Consider the following 16,679-nt stretch of genomic DNA (forward strand, 5'->3'; position numbering starts at 1 on the left):
TTTAGGGCCTTGTTCAAGGGTCCAACAGCAGCAACCTGGCAGTGATGGGGCTTGAACCAGCAACCTTCTGATTACTAGCCCAGTACCTTAACTGCTAGGCTACAGCTAATACGCCCAGCTAATACGCTTCCTCGGCTGCTTGCACCACACCAAACAAGCCGAGCAGAGCCACAGACTAGCATCCGCCCTCTCTAAGATGTGAGAAGTCACCAGCCACTTCTTTAGACCAGCAAGCGTATGTAAGAGTAAGACAAGTCGACAAGTCGCTAGTGGAAGTGGAAAACAACAGTGAGACGTTCTCCCCTAATGTCTCTAGACTTCGATTTGTCTCAGTGGTGGAGTTTTGAAAAGGTCAGCGGCATACTGGGTCAAAGTTCAATCAGATTGAACTTGAGTTCAGCGGTAAGCGGTAAAAACCGAGCATCAAGCTTCTTCAGACGCCACTGGGGACCGCAGCAGCGATTGGCTACACTAAATTGGGCAAAAAGGGGGCAAATGCATCTTTCATGGCAGCCTTTTAAACCCTTGATTGTGTAAAACCTACTCGACTGTGGGAAACACTCGGGACAGGCGTTTAAATTTTGTGTCCTGTCATTTTCTAACTTGGCACGTCTGCCAGCAAAGCAAAGCGCCGTTCTAGTTAACAATAGAGCAACCAGTAGGGATCTTGTTTTACAAGCGACGGCCACGCTACACTTCGCTTCAATGCAGCGCAACACGGCTGCCAAGGAGTCATCTTCACATGATAGGTTCACCAGAAGATCTTCAGCTTCTCTTGTATCAGCTTCAGTTGATTCTTGTAGGACAGAGGTGAAAGCAGACTTTCCAGAAAAAGCAGCCGGACCGGAACGCATCAGTTTTTCAGGTTTTGAGGTTTGTTGTCATGGTTACATTCCATTCATCTTGCTCATGACTCCCACTGTTATGCTGGAAGGCGTGCTGAGCGCTTCTTCTCAGCTTCTCTTGAATAGATTCCTTGTATTCAAAGTACTAGACGTTACAGACCAGTTGAGCTTCTTCATTCCACAGAGTATTTACAGCCTTTGTTGGTTATAGTTTCACAATCACTTGTATTAAATATTCACTTTTTTATACAAGTCACATCTGTGATTGTTAGCAACAGCTAGTATTTGCTTTAGCGCATCCAGTTGTTCAATTTGCATCGTGCTTCCTCTCTGTCTACGCCGAACCCCGCCCTGACCGAGGAGATCGAAGCTAACCCACATCCCCTCCGAAACATGGGCAGCAGCCGGATGCATTTTTGCCACCCGCACATTGACGAGTGTGGCGCCACCAAGCGTTGCATGCGGAGAGACACACCCTAAGGGCACTCTTCCTCATCTCTGTGCAGGCGCCTCTAATCATCCGGCGGAGGTCGTAATCGCATTCTGACAGAGAGAGACCCACATCCGGTTCTTTGTCCCGCCCCCCAACTGAGCAACCGGCCAATCGTTGCTCGTACAGCCACTGTAACCGGTAAGGCTTTTTTTTGGGGGTTTTTTTTATTAGGATTTTAACGTCATGTTTTTACACTTTGGTTACATTCATGCAGTGTTAATTTTGACAGCAAATTTTGATTTAGTTTTAGTCATAGTCTTTTGACTAAAATGTCATTTAGTTTTAGTCGTAATTTAGTCATCTGAATTGTTTTAGTTTTAGTCTAGTTTTAGTCGACTAATTATCATAAGACTTTAGTCGACTAAATCTACAGTCGATTCAGTCGACTAAAATACATATTTGTTTGTTTGTTTGTTTATTAGGATTTTAACGTCATGTTTTTACACATTGGTTACATTCATGACAGGAACGGTAGCTACTCATTACACAAGTTTATTTGATTCACAAGGTTATATCGGACACAGTCATGGACAAATTTAGTGTCTCCAATTCACCTCACTTGCACGTCTTTGGACTGTGGGAGGAAACCGGAGCACCCGGAGGAATACATAAAATATACATAAAATATAATAACATACAACAATGTTCAATTTATAAATGTTTTTATTTACAAAACCACTTAGAAAAAGCATTCCTCCGTGAAATCAGGTAGTCCGTTAACAGTGTTGCTAGGCAACATGAGGGAGAACATAACATTCGCAATAAACATTCCTCCACAAACACTGTTACACTATTTCTTGGACGAAACACCAGCTTAATGATCAGGATTACTGTTTATATGAATCTGGACATTTCCCTGTATAGTACATGACTTAAAATTAAAATAGTGTTCAACCAAGTTTGTACTTTTTCTTTTCAGTGGCGTATTAATATGGAATGATGTGAGGTGGTCATAGGTGTGCGTAATATCGGGGGTTTAACGACGGCTCCGAACGCGGCTCAGCCAATCAGATTTTAGGACCGGAACTATCCGTTTTATAAAGCCAGGTTTACACTATTTTATTGGTCTTATAAAATCATGGCCCACACACCAAATGACATTATTTAACACCATCTTGTCCTGTTTTGTGACACACTGTGCCATATCAAGTTTATCTTCTTCTTTTTCTAATTATTATTATAATATTACTCCATCATACACAGTCGAGTCACATTATTACGACCACCGGCTAATATCCAGAGTAACCGGGCTGAGATTAATGCAAACCATGGTATTTTTGTGTAAGGTATTTCGACTCTTAAAGGCTGGGCCCGCCAATGGGACAATGGGAGTCCTCATAGCTGCTCCGGGTTGCGTCCGGTAACTAAAGAACGTAAAAAGCTGCCGAAACCAGAAAGCCGCCACTGTTGACCAGATGAGCTCCCAGTAACAAGAGCTGAAGAATGTAAGAGAGGGAGCTGCGAGAGAGACAGGGAGTCGGCCACGTACCCACTTACATACACAAGCTGACAGGACAAGATCGATAGGAGAGAAAGAAATGCCATCTCTCCCACTCAGAGAGTACGAGAAGCTCTCTTGGATACCCGGGTACAGGTGGCCATTATTACCGTGGGTCAAACTTACATACACTGATCAGCCGTAACATTAAAACCACCTCCTTGTTTCTACACTCAGTCCATTTTATCCGCTCCACTTACCATATACAAGCACTTTGTAGTTCTACAATTACTGACTGTAGTCCATCTGTTTCTCTGCATGCTATGTTACCCCTCTTTCATGCTGTTCTTAAATGGTCAGGACCCCCACAGGACCACCACAGAGCAGGTATTATTTAGGTGGTGGATCATTCTCAGCACTGCAGTAATACTGACATGGTGGCGGTGTGTTAGTGTGTGTTGTGCTGGTATGAGTGGATCAGACACGGCAGCGCTGCTGGACCGAGAATAGTCCACCAACCAAAAACATCCAGCCAACAGCGCCCCTTGGGCAGCGTCCTGTGACCACTAATGAAGGTCTAGAAGATGACCGACTCAAACAGCAGCAATAGATGAGCGATCGTCTCTGACTTTACATCTACAAGGTGGACCGACTAGGTAGGAGTGTCTAATAGAGTGGACAGTGAGTGGACACGGTGTTTAAAAACTCCAGCAGCGCTGCTGTGTCTGATCCACTCATACCAGCACAACACACACTAACACACCACCACCATGTTTGTGGTGTTCCTGACCATTGAATAACAGGGTGAAAACAGGCTATAAAAAAAAAGCATGCAGAGAAACAGATGGACTACAGTCAGGACAGTGAGTGTAGAAACTGGTCACCCTTTCAGAGCACCGTTTTTCCTCCTCTTTACAATTACATTTACATGCAGTTGAGGGTTAAGGGCCTTGCTCAAGAGCCCAACAGTGATAACCTTACATTGGTGGGGTCTAAACCAGCGATCTTCTGATTACAACTGCCCAAGTTAGTGCATAGAACTGTAAACTAAAAGCTGAAATCAGAAAACCTGCCACTTTGACCTGCCATTAAACACAGAATATATCTCGACAGAATACACAGCACAAGCAGCAAAGTCCACATTTCTACAGACCTTAATGATAGCATGAACCACACCTGACACGTCGGATCCTGAGCTCTAAATTAGAAGCTTCGTCACTGGATTAGTCAGACTGAATCACTAGAAATGCAGCTTCGGTTTGAGAAGCAAAGCCTTTCTGAGAACGTTTTTAACAGGAAAAACAGAGCAGTTTGCGAAAGAGGAAAAGCTGAAGTGTGTTTCACTTTTTTTGTCCCTCCAGACCACAAATTTCACACTCGGCCCCTGAAAGATTCATACAGAGAGTCTAAATTCCATTCATGTACGTGTAGATGCTCACGCTGGACATGCGCTTGGGGAGGTTGGGGTGACAGAAAAGGAAGTTCAGGTCAGGTCAAGATGGAGATGGAGAAGAATGACCCGCTGTTATGGCTCTTAACAGGGAAAAGCTAAAAGCTGTACCAGTACCGGTCTACTGCTTCTACTGTATTTTGGGTCTTATTGTCACCCCTAGGTGGGAGCAGCAAAAAAAAGTCTCGTTGCAGCAAAAAAAATTGTCATTTTACATCGTTTGTGAGCAATATTATTAAACCCTCCCTTCCCCGCCAGTCTGTGAAATTATATCTTGTATGAAACCGGTCCGTGGTGCAAAAAAAATTGGGAAATGCTGAGCTAAAGGATGTTTCCTTTACTATGGAACTAGAAACAAAATTGTCTGTTATTCCTGTCAAACCAGCTCTTATTTCTTAATGTGCACTGGAACAACGCCCCTTGGACAGGGTGTCGTCATCTGGGATCATAAATCTTTACATTCCAGATAAAAATAGAGCAAAATCAAGAGCGAGAGACAGTGTAAAGGTGGGTAGAGCAGGGTAAACATAATAAAAGTGTCATGAAGCGGAGCTGAGTTGTGAACATTAGTTATTTAATGAATTACAAACACGACTGGCTATGTCTGAGGGGGTGGACTTGTACCCTGTCCAGAGAATTCCATTGTTTTCCAGTGGAACCGGGCTCGCTGTGACTCTGACCAGACTTATGTGGACACATAATACCAAACGTCATATGTTTATACCCATTCGGCAACAGTTTAGGGAAGGCTCTTCATCTTAAAGTATGGTAATGAGGCCAGGCAGTGATTGACCTGACAAACACTTACTTGACTATATGGGCAACAAACTTAAAAATGTTGGGAAGCACTTTGTAGTTCTACAATTACTGACTGTAGTCCGTCTATTTCTCTGCATGCTTTGTCAGCTCCTTTTATGCTGTTCTTCAATGGTCAGGACCCCCACAGGACCACTACAGAGCAGGTATTATTTAGGTGGAGGATGATTCTCAGCACTGCAGTGACACTGACATGGTGGTGGTGTGTTAGTGTGTTGTGCTGGTGCTGATAAGAGATTTTAAACACCTCACTGTCACTGCTGGACTAAGAATAGTCCACCAACCAAACACATCCAGCCAACAGAGCCCCGTGGGCAGCATCCTGTACCCACTGATGAAGGTCTAGAAGATGAACGAGTCAAACAGCAGCAATAGATGATCGATCGTCTCTGACTTACATCTACAAGGTGGACCGACTAGGTAGGAGTGTCTAATAGAGTGATCCACTCATACCAGCACAACACACACTAACACACCACCACCATGTCAGTGTCACTGCAGTGCTGAGAATGATCCACCACCCAAATAATACCTGCTCTCTCTGTGGGGGTCCTGATCATTGAAGAACAGCATGAAACAGATGGACTACAGTTAGTGATTGTAGAACTACAAAGTGCTTCTATGTGGTAAGTGGAGCTGATAACATGGCCTGGTTTTAATGTTATGGCTGATTGATGTACTTCAGGGGCGGAATATTTGGTGCCGAATGTTTTAACCATAACAGCAGTGACTCACAACCTCCCACATTCTTGAATCCCAGACTGTCAAGAAAATAAAACACATCCCTGCTGCTCACCAGTAATCTGATGTAAAAACATTAAGAAACACAGTAAAAAAAGATGGAATCAGGTACAAGGATTCATGGATTTATCTCAGATCGTTTCCCTGTTATGCACTACAGAACATCTCAAATCCAACCCTCCCCAAAAACACAAACTGCACCATAAAAAACAAATGCACACAAATACCTCTTTCAAAGCATAATACTATGGACACGAAGTGAGTCTACAAAGAAACAAAAGTTCAACTGACCTGCCCTGACACTGGCAAAGCTGCCCTCATGATGCCCCGATCTCCTTTCCTCCTTCTGACTCAACAGAACTCACAAAATAGATCCTGATGTATCTCAGACACACTCACATTCACACACACACACACACACCAGAGCTGCCCGGCGGCTTGATCTAGGTGGGAGGCGGCGAGGGCTGAGACACGACGGTCACATGGTACGCTGAGAGGAGGAGCCAAGACGGCAACAGACACGGACCGACGTGCCGATCTCACGCTCCGGCCAATCAGGAGCTGAGGAGCAGGCGTGCCCTCCCGCCCCCTGTCTGAAAGTTTCTCACATGGAGTCGTGGGTCTGTTCACCCTGTACTACTTTGTTCTTTATAAACATTTAGCTGTAGCACGACAAGACCGAAAGTATCTGGACACCTGATTATGAGCTTGATGGAAATGCGGTTAATATAAAGCCTCCGCCCACTTTTATCACATCCTGATCACCTATGAGGAATTTTGAAGCTATGACACAAAGTTAACCCACGTTAATCATCCACTCATGGACAAAGGGTGCAGAAATCGATACAATTTCACAGAATCAATGCATTTACATTTTTGGCATTTAGCAGACGCTTCCAGTATACAGGGTTAAGGGCCTTGCTCAGGGGCCCAGCATATCCTTCATTAAATCCTGAGCAGAGTTGTGATGAATCTGGCAACACCCAGAAACTCCAGACAGGGCACAAGGAAGGAATACAGCATGGACAGGGCGCCGGTCCTGGGGGGCACCCAGGTGCTGCCTATCTGTCTGTCTGTCTGTCTGTCTGTCTGTCTATCTATATATTTTTCTGTATATCTATCTGTCTGTCTGTCGTCTGTCTATCTATCTATATATGTCTGTCTGTCTATCTATATATTTGTCTGTCTATCAATCAATCTGTCAATCAATCTGTCTATCAATCTGTCTGTCTGCATGTCTGTATGTCAGCCACCAGTCTGTCTGTCTGCATGTCTGTCTGTCAGCCACCTAACTTTATCTATCTGTCTGTCTATCCGTCTGTCTGTCTATCAATCTGTTTGTCTGCATGTCTGTCTGTCTGTCTATATATCTATATATATATATATATATATATATATATATATATATATATATATATATATATATATCTGTCTGTCTGTCAATCAATCTGTCTATTAATCTGTCTGTCTGCATATATGTATGTCAGCCACCTAACTGTCTGTCTATCTATCTATCTATCTATCTATCTATCTATCTATCTGTCTGTCTGTCTGGCTGTCTGCATATCTGTTTGTCAGCCACCAATCTGTCTGTCTGCATGTCAGAGCACAAGGAAGGAATACAGCATGGACAGGTGCTATCTATCTGTCTGTCTGTCTGTCTATCTATCTATATATTTGTCTGTCTATCTATCAATCAATTTGTCTATCAATCTGTCTGTCTGTCTATCAATCTGTCTGTCTGCATATCTGTCTGTCAGCCACCTAACTGTCTTCTCCAATCTATCTATCTATCTGTCTATCTGTCTTTCTGCATATCTGTATGTCAGCCACCAATCTGTCTGTCTGCATGTCAGGGCATAAAAAAAGGAATACAACCTGGACAGGGTGCCAGTCCTGGTGGCCGCCCAGTTTGAGCAGGGGGATAATTCTGAGCTCCCGGGTTCGAATCTCGGCTCTGCTACCAGTCGGCTGGGCGCCCTTTAATGCCTGCAGCAGAATAAAATTGGCCTCCAGTCTGCTGGGTGGGAAAGACCGGAATAAGGGGTGGGGTCATCAATGCTGTGTAAGGACCTTGGTTGTTCAGGGTGCTCTCTGTATGCAAAGCCGACCTCATGAGCAAATCCACCAAAGTATGGGAGAGTAAGAAGGGATTGGTGGGGTTGGTGACACGTCGGAGGGAGTGTGCGTCAGGCGAATATACACCCAGCTTGGACGCCATCAGGGACCTTCCACGTTATTTTGGGAAAACCAAGTACCCAGAGGAAACTCACACGGCTACAGAGAACATTCTTCAAACCCAGGCTCTCGGGTCCTCGCTCTACCTCCTTTTGTCCCCTTGTGAGCTTTATGTGCCAGTTACCCCACCTTTAATCCTGCATTCCTTTCAGCAAGTCATCCCATGAGATAACCCACGATAACAGATCTCATTTCCCCTCTGACGGGACATAAACATGGCACTTATCTGCTCGTGGCCTTTGTGCTGGTGATACATTAACGTAAAGAATCCTGGAGATCTCAGCGCCTCGCTGTTTTATAATCCTGTCAGCAAACAAACGATTTCACTGGCTTATTAAACGACTGATTCATAAAACACACGTAAACCAACAAAGGTGGAGACCAGCGAGCTTTAAACGCTCCTGAGTGTTGATCCAAAGTACACTGTACACTGACGGCATGATAAAACGCTGAACCGAATCTATAAATCAGGATGAAGAAATGTACACAGACTTTGTTCAAGAATTAACAGCGGTGAACTGTGTGTAATGAAGAGCGTTCCAAAGGTTCAGGCGGTAATTAAGTATGTAAATTTATCAGTTAATTACAATCAAGTCTAGAATAACAAGATCAATTCTGTCCTCTTGTGGCCGACGCTTTGCACTGCTTGTAGAATCCTCACAGCTGTTAGGCTCTTAAACTCTTTGCAGGGGGGCGAGTAACTGAAGACTGAAAGTATTGTGGCACATGTGTATATTTATGTATGTAGGTGTGAACATGTGTGCAGATGTTGCACATCCATTCACACATTCATCTTTGCACTGCAAACCACTTTATCTATCTGTCTGTCTGTCTGTCTGTCTGTCTGTCTGTCTGTCTATCTATCTATCTATCTATCTATCTATCTATCTGTCTGTCTGTCTGTCTATCTATCTGTCTGCCTGTCTGTCTGTTTGTCTGTCTATCTATCTGTCTGTCTGTCTGCATGTCTATCTATCTATCTATCTATCTATCTATCTGTCTATCTATCTATCTATCTATCTATCTATCTATCTATCTATCTATCTGTCTGTCTGTCTGTCAGTCTGTCAGTCTGTCTATCTGCCTATCAATCAATCTATTTCTGTCTATCCATCTATTTATCTATCTGTCTGTCTGTGTGCATGTCTGTCTGTCTATCTAACTGTCTGCATGTCTATCTATCTATCTATCTATCTATCTATCTATCTATCTATCTGTCTGTCTGTCTGTCTGTCTGTCTGTCTATTTATTTGTATATCTGTCTGTCTGTCTATCAATCTGTCTGTCTGCATGTGTCTGTCTATCTAACTGTCTGCATGTCTGTCTATCTATCTATCTATCTATCTATCTATCTATCTATCTATCTATCTATCTATCTGTCTGTCTGTCTATTTATTTGTATATCTGTCTGTCTGTCTATCAATCTGTCTGTCTGCATGTGTCTGTCTATCTAACTGTCTGCATGTCTGTCTATCTATCTATCTATCTATCTATCTATCTATCTATCTATCTATCTATCTATCTATCTATCTATCTGTCTGTCTGTCTATTTATTTGCATATCTGTCTATCTGCCTATCAATCTAAGTCTGTCTATCCATCTATTTGTCTATCTATCTGTCTGCATGTCTGTCTATCTATCTATCTATCTATCTATCTATCTATCTATCTATCTATCTATCTATCTATCTATCTATCTATCTATCTATCTATCTGTCTGTCTGTCAGTCTGTCTATCTGCCTATCAATCAATCTATTTCTGTCTATCCATCTATTTATCTATCTGTCTGTCTGTGTGCATGTCTGTCTGTCTATCTAACTGTCTGCATGTCTATCTGTCTGTCTATCTATCTATCTATCTATCTATCTATCTATCTATCTATCTATCTATCTATCTATCTATCTGTCTGTCTGTCTATTTATTTGTATATCTGTCTGTCTGTCTATCAATCTGTCTGTCTGCATGTGTCTGTCTATCTAACTGTCTGCATGTCTGTCTATCTATCTATCTATCTATCTATCTATCTATCTATCTATCTATCTATCTATCTATCTATCTATCTATCTATCTATCTATCTATCTATCTATCTATCTATCTGCCTATCAATCTAAGTCTGTCTATCCATCTATTTGTCTATCTATCTGTCTGTCTGCATGTCTGTCTATATATCTGTCTGTTTGCATGTCTGTTTGTCTATCTATCTATCTATCTATCTATCTATCTGTCTGTCTGTCTGTCTGTCTGTCTGTCTGTCTGTCTATATATTTGTCTGTCTGTCAGTCTGTCTATCTATATGTCTATATATTTGTCTGTCTGTCTATCTATCTATCTATCTATCTATCTATCTATCTATCTATCTATCTATCTGCCTATCAATCAATCTATGTCTGTCTGTCTGTCTGTCTGTCTGTCTATCTATCTAATACCAACCACTGGACTGTAGCGTATCGGTCATTCTAACTACACTAGATGGACAAAAGTACGTGGACTCCTGCACATGAGCTGCTTGGACATCCCGTCTCAAAACCCTGGACATTAAGGACACATATATGACATTATAATTACATGGTAATTATATCTATTGTGATTACAGGGGGTCTGAATACTTTCTGAAAGCACCGTTTATATGCAACGCTTTATTCTGGTCAGGGTCAAGATAGGTCCGGTTCCATCGGGATGCACCTAGATAGGGTTCCAATCCATCGCAGGGCTTTAGCCGTCTCTTAATCATCCCCCATCCTTCCCTGTTCATCAGACATAGCCAATCAAGGCTGTAGGTGCCAAACCTGTTGATAGCACTGCTGAAATTTATTTACAACGTATTTTACGCTGTGCCACCCACGCTGTGCCACCCAAGTGCCCGATATTGTTTATTTGTGCTGACTTAGGAAGTAAACCAACTGGCACAAACACAAAATCAAATCATTTTTTTGATAATTAGGGCTGCCAGATTTCAGCTGCAGCAAAGCCAGACTGGTCAGTAGCGTGTCCAAACAAACCCTGAACAGGTCATCTCAAACGTCTGGGCAAAACCCTACGGTCTGGCACAATCTTCCTCTTATTCGGGACATTATTTATAGTAATGTTATTTACAGCTGCTTTCAGCTTGACCACATTATTACCATTGTAATAATAACTGTAGCCGGACGATTTAGGACTTCCCCACATCAATCTTCTTCCAGTTCTGGTGTATCGGAGATCTACGTGTCCTTCGTCAGGCTGGCACGTTCACTCTGCGTTCCGGTGAGTTACAAACAACGTGTGTAAACACTTCATGCCTCTACATTCACACACACACACACACACACCAACGCCCTACAACACTGTTGCTGCAATCAGGATGTGCAATACTGACTCTGAGTGTCTGTCTCTATGAGACACTAGCACTAGACACTATGTGTTTAGACACTGAGCAAATCTGGATCACTTGCATTAACAAGATCCTCCAAAATCCTCTTGGCCACCGAAGGAGGATGGTGGTCCGTGTTGAGTGTGGTACCTCTCCAGGTTTCGTCCTTGTAATATTTAGGGAGCTTTCCTTGCTCTTTGTAACAAATATGGGCTAGGACGAGACAAGAGGGGCAGACGCACACGCAGAGAAAAGATTTAATGATAACAAAAGACAATACAAAGGTATACAAGACGGGTTAGAACAAGACAAGACGAACACACGACCTATGCTAAGTGCTAACCGCTAACCACACTATACTATACGTGACCCTAATCTAAACAGGAACTTACTAATACAAACTGCTAATTTAAACACACATGGACAAGACAAGGACTTCTAGACATCGACAAGAGTATTGACGAGAACAAACGAAGCTAATAGGCAGGGGCAAACTAAACAAACAAACCAAAACAAGGCAAAGTTTAAAAGCAAACCGAACCGAACCGACAGGACAGAGTCAAAGTCATATTAAAATTGTAAATTAAAAAGGCAGCTCAGGTGGCGCGGCGGTAAAAACACACGCTGGAACCAGAGCCGGGATCTCGAATACATCGTATCGAATCTGGGCTCTGCCTTCCGACTGGGCTGGGTGGCTGCATGAACAACGATTGGCTGTTGTTCATAGGGGTAAAAAAAAAAGTCGGATCATAGGTCCTCATAACCGGTGCAACTGTGGCCCCTGCTGGCTGACTGATGGCCCTCCGTACACGGTGCCCGTCAGTGTATGAACTCGACTCGTGCAGGTGAAAAATGCAGTCTGTACTGACTGTACGTGCCGGAGGGGGCGTATGTCAGTTGAGAGGCGTCCTCAGTCGGCGGCGAAGGGTCGAATCAGTATAGAGGACGCAATCGGGGTAATTGGACACGACTAGATTGGGGGGGAGAAAATTGGGGGAATAAAGTGGGAAAAATAGAAAAAAAAAAAAAACATGACTTGGGTAAGTGAGTTTGGAAAACACCTAACCAATTCTGTGGACACAGAGGTGAGGGGGTTAAAACACGGATGAGTATTTTTATATTTGAGACCGTCGCTGGATGTTTTAGGTTTACATTCAACTGTTAAAGTAGCTGTTCTGTGTGTTGTAGTTTCTATTTATTCTATTGTTTAGTTTATGAGTGTAATTATGTGAAATGTGGCTCTTTCTGTGAAATCTATCAGTTAAGCACATTTTCCTGTTTCGAAGCCACCGCTGCCCTACAGGATGCCCGCGACAATAAATCTCAGTGACCACTTCTGCCCTGCAGCAACACCGTGACCGTTCGAAAACAATTCATTCATGCTCAATGCCCAAACGGAAAATCCCATGACTGCACTTTGCTTTATTAAAGCGGTGAAGAAGCCGGAGTCTGTCGGTGAGTAATCAGTAAATCACGGCCGCTGCATGTTCTGCGTTCTTCATTTTCATCGTCTAACAGGAAGCGTCGTTAGACTGTCTTACGCTTCGGCTTTTTGGAATTTATATGCGTATTCCACTTTCCTATTGATCAGTGTCGTAAGCACAGAGAAAAACAGGTCAGTGAAACTGTGAAAGAATTAGTTCTTTAACCTTTAAATTCATTAAGTGTTAGATAGATAGATAGATAGATAGATAGATAGATAGATAGATAGATAGATAGATAGATAGATAGATAGATAGATAGATAGATAGATAGATAGATACAATAGATAGATAGATAGATAGATAGATAGATAGATAGATAGATAGATAGATAGATAGATAGATAGATAGATAGATAGATAGATAGATAGATAGATAGATAGAGTAGATAGATAGATAGATAGATACAGTAGATAGATAGATAGATAGATAGATAGATAGATAGATAGATAGATAGATAGATAGATAGATAGATAGATAGATAGATAGATAGATAGATAGATAGATAGATAGATACAGTAGATAGATAGATAGATAGATAGATAGATAGATAGATAGATAGATAGATAGATAGATAGATAGATAGATAGAGTAGATAGATAGATAGATAGATAGATAGATAGATAGATAGATAGATAGATAGATAGATAGATAGATACAGTAGATAGATAGATAGATAGATAGATAGATAGATAGATAGATAGATAGATAGATACAGTAGATAGATAGATAGATAGATAGATAGATAGATAGATAGATAGATAGATACAGTAGATAGATAGATAGATAGATAGATAGATAGATAGATAGATAGATAGATAGATAGATAGATAGATAGATAGATAGATAGATAGATAGATAGATAGATAGCAACACCGTGACCGTTCGAAAACAATTCATTCATGCTCAATGCCCAAACGGAAAATCCCATGACTGCACTTTGCTTTATTAAAGCGGTGAAGAAGCCGGAGTCTGTCGGTGAGTAATCAGTAAATCACGGCCGCTGCATGTTCTGCGTTCTTCATTTTCATCGTCTAACAGGAAGCGTCGTTAGACTGTCTTACGCTTCGGCTTTTTGGAATTTATATGCGTATTCCACTTTCCTATTGATCAGTGTCGTAAGCACAGAGAAAAACAGGTCAGTGAAACTGTGAAAGAATTAGTTCTTTAACCTTTAAATTCATTAAGTGTTAGATAGATAGATAGATAGATAGATAGATAGATAGATAGATAGATAGATAGATAGATAGATAGATAGATAGATAGATAGATAGATAGATAGATACAGTAGATAGATAGATAGATAGATAGATAGATAGATAGATAGATAGATAGATAGATAGATAGATAGATAGATAGATACAGTAGATAGATAGATAGATAGATAGATAGATAGATAGATAGATAGATAGATAGATAGATAGATAGATAGATAGATAGATAGATAGATAGAGTAGATAGATAGATAGATAGATAGATAGATAGATAGATAGATAGATAGATAGATAGATAGATAGATAGATAGATAGATAGAGTAGATAGATAGATAGATAGATAGATAGATAGATAGATAGATAGATAGATAGATAGATAGATACAGTAGATAGATAGATAGATAGATAGATAGATAGATAGATAGATAGATAGATAGATAGATAGATAGATAGATAGATACAGTAGATAGATAGATAGATAGATAGATAGATAGATAGATAGATAGATAGATAGATAGATAGATAGATAGATAGATACTTTATTGATCCCGAAGGAAATTAGAGAAGTGTTAAGTCATATCAGTTGGATTTGGAACAGGTTGGGAGTTAGATCCTCGATCCAAAGCAGCATTCACGAGGGTATTTCCCAGCGTCTCACACACTTGTACAAAGCAAACCATCAACGAGGTCGATACTGTGCCTGTTTTATTGGTTTATAAGATCATTCCTTGTCCCAGTAAATGCGATCATTTTAATACATCTATCCCGATTGCTCTGGTGGCACAGTGGTCATTTTCGCTGGCCCATTACCACTCGGATCAAGGGTTAGAATCCACAGCGGTGCTGCTGGCCACTCTGGCGTCTACATAAGACATGATTGGCAATGTATACAGAGAAGGAGATGTCACGAGCAGCAAAAGAATACAGTGTAAATCCACTGCTGGTTTATGTAAAGAGTCAAAGTCTTTTTGTATTAATGACATACCCTGGGTCGGGGTCAGTCAGGTTCAACTGGGACAGGGTCCAGACAGAGGTAGCCTAGTGGGTAGAGCTTTGGGCTTTCAATTGGAAGGTTGAGAGTTCAAATGCCAGCTCTGTCATGCAGACACTGTTGGGCCCTTGAGCACTGTACGATGGCTGACCCCTGCGCTCTGACCCCAGCTTCTGAACAAGCAGGGATGTTCAAAGAAATAATTTCGTTGTACTGTACACGTGTATGTGTATATATGACAAATAAAGGCGTTCTATGCTATTTCATTTTGACCGATGCATCAAAACGAAACACAAAACGAAATACATTTAATTAATAAAAATTGTGGCAATCTGGTCCCACTGTGGTTTACAAGATGAAACATAAAGCCTCTACAAGAGGGTGTTCGTGTACAAGTTCATTTTGTGTTTGTGTTATTATTTTTCTCTGCGGCCCATTTTTTCTGGCTTTTGACCCACCCAAGGGTCACGACCCAGCACTGGGAAACACTAGGCACAAGGCAGAAAGACCCAGAACAGGGCGCCAATCCATTGCAGGGGAAAGGTATGGGTGGGTATGTTTAGCCATTCGCCCTCAGACACAGCCGATCATCTGCGTCTGTGTAGACCAGCGTTTCCCAACCACTAAGTGTGCCGTGAGAAATCATCATTACTTTCTCTTCCACTAGAGGGCAGTACAACTTCTTGGTGGTGTGCCTTGTGATTTTTCTAATGTGAAATATGTACCGTGGCTCAAAAAGGTTGGGAAACACTGGTGTAGACGCCCATCCGAGATCTCGGCACTGGTGTGCTAGTGCAATAGACTGCCGCGCCACCCGAGCACCTTAGGTCAAGAACCAAAAAACAGCCTGATCCTTCCCGACAAGTCACCGGAGCAAATATTTGAAACGTGTCATTGAAGCTGAACCTATAAAAGGGACAAGAAATACCACACTAAGCAAGTGGGTAAACATATAAATGTCCCATCCATAATGTTAAGATGCTGTTCACCACCCCAGGCTGAGACAATACATCACCACACCCTTGATTTCACAGCACACACACAGTGTACGCTCGAAGTGAACACACACTCTTAAAGACTGACGGCTTAAAAAGTGATTTGTAAGGACCTCCAAACACAGGAGGCAAACACAATTACATCCAAACCCACAAAGTCAACCCAACACTCCCAGTCGATATTTGCTCAAATAGTTGAAAGCGTCAGTGACGATTGTATGCTGAACGCCAACATAAACCAACGATCCATGAAGGAAAAGTCCACATTTTTGACCTTATATCTGTCTGCTGGACCTGTAGCTTGTGTGTGTGTGTGTGTGAGTGTGTGTGTGTGTGTGTGTGTGTGTGTGTGTGTGTGTGTGTGTGTGGTGTTTCCTCAGGCAGTCATTACACCATTTGCGTCTAAATGAAAAACCTGCCAACTCAATAAGTTCTCTTTTATAATGAAAGCCCGAGGACACGTATCGATTCTGTCTTGTGTTTACATGCATCTAAAATCAGGATGAGCCAGCTAGACGTTCTTCCATTCACCTCGACGTGATGCGTCCAATTATTTTAAGCATTTTAAAGTCGAGGTGGCCTTTTGTTCTGGCATCTTAGCTTGGGATGTAACGATGCACCACAAGA

The 16,679-nt window shown here is 41.9% G+C and overlaps 1 protein-coding gene across 2 annotated transcripts in view; it reads right to left on the reverse strand.

Annotated features, from left to right (window-relative positions):
* pld1b (phospholipase D1b) overlaps positions 1-16,679 on the reverse strand; it is a 48,306-nt gene that overhangs the window by 28,127 nt on the left and 3,500 nt on the right. The window contains exon 1 of one of the 2 annotated variants that reach the window (XM_062985439.1): positions 6,075-6,163. The exons of the other annotated variant lie outside the window; for it this stretch is intronic. The gene's annotated coding sequence lies outside the window, so the exon portion shown is untranslated. Of the gene's footprint in view, positions 1-6,074; positions 6,164-16,679 lie in introns of those variants that run through there. 2 annotated transcript variants of the gene reach the window in all.

Source organism: Trichomycterus rosablanca, chromosome 23 (assembly GCF_030014385.1).
Source record: "Trichomycterus rosablanca isolate fTriRos1 chromosome 23, fTriRos1.hap1, whole genome shotgun sequence".
Lineage (NCBI taxonomy): Eukaryota > Metazoa > Chordata > Actinopteri > Siluriformes > Trichomycteridae > Trichomycterus > Trichomycterus rosablanca.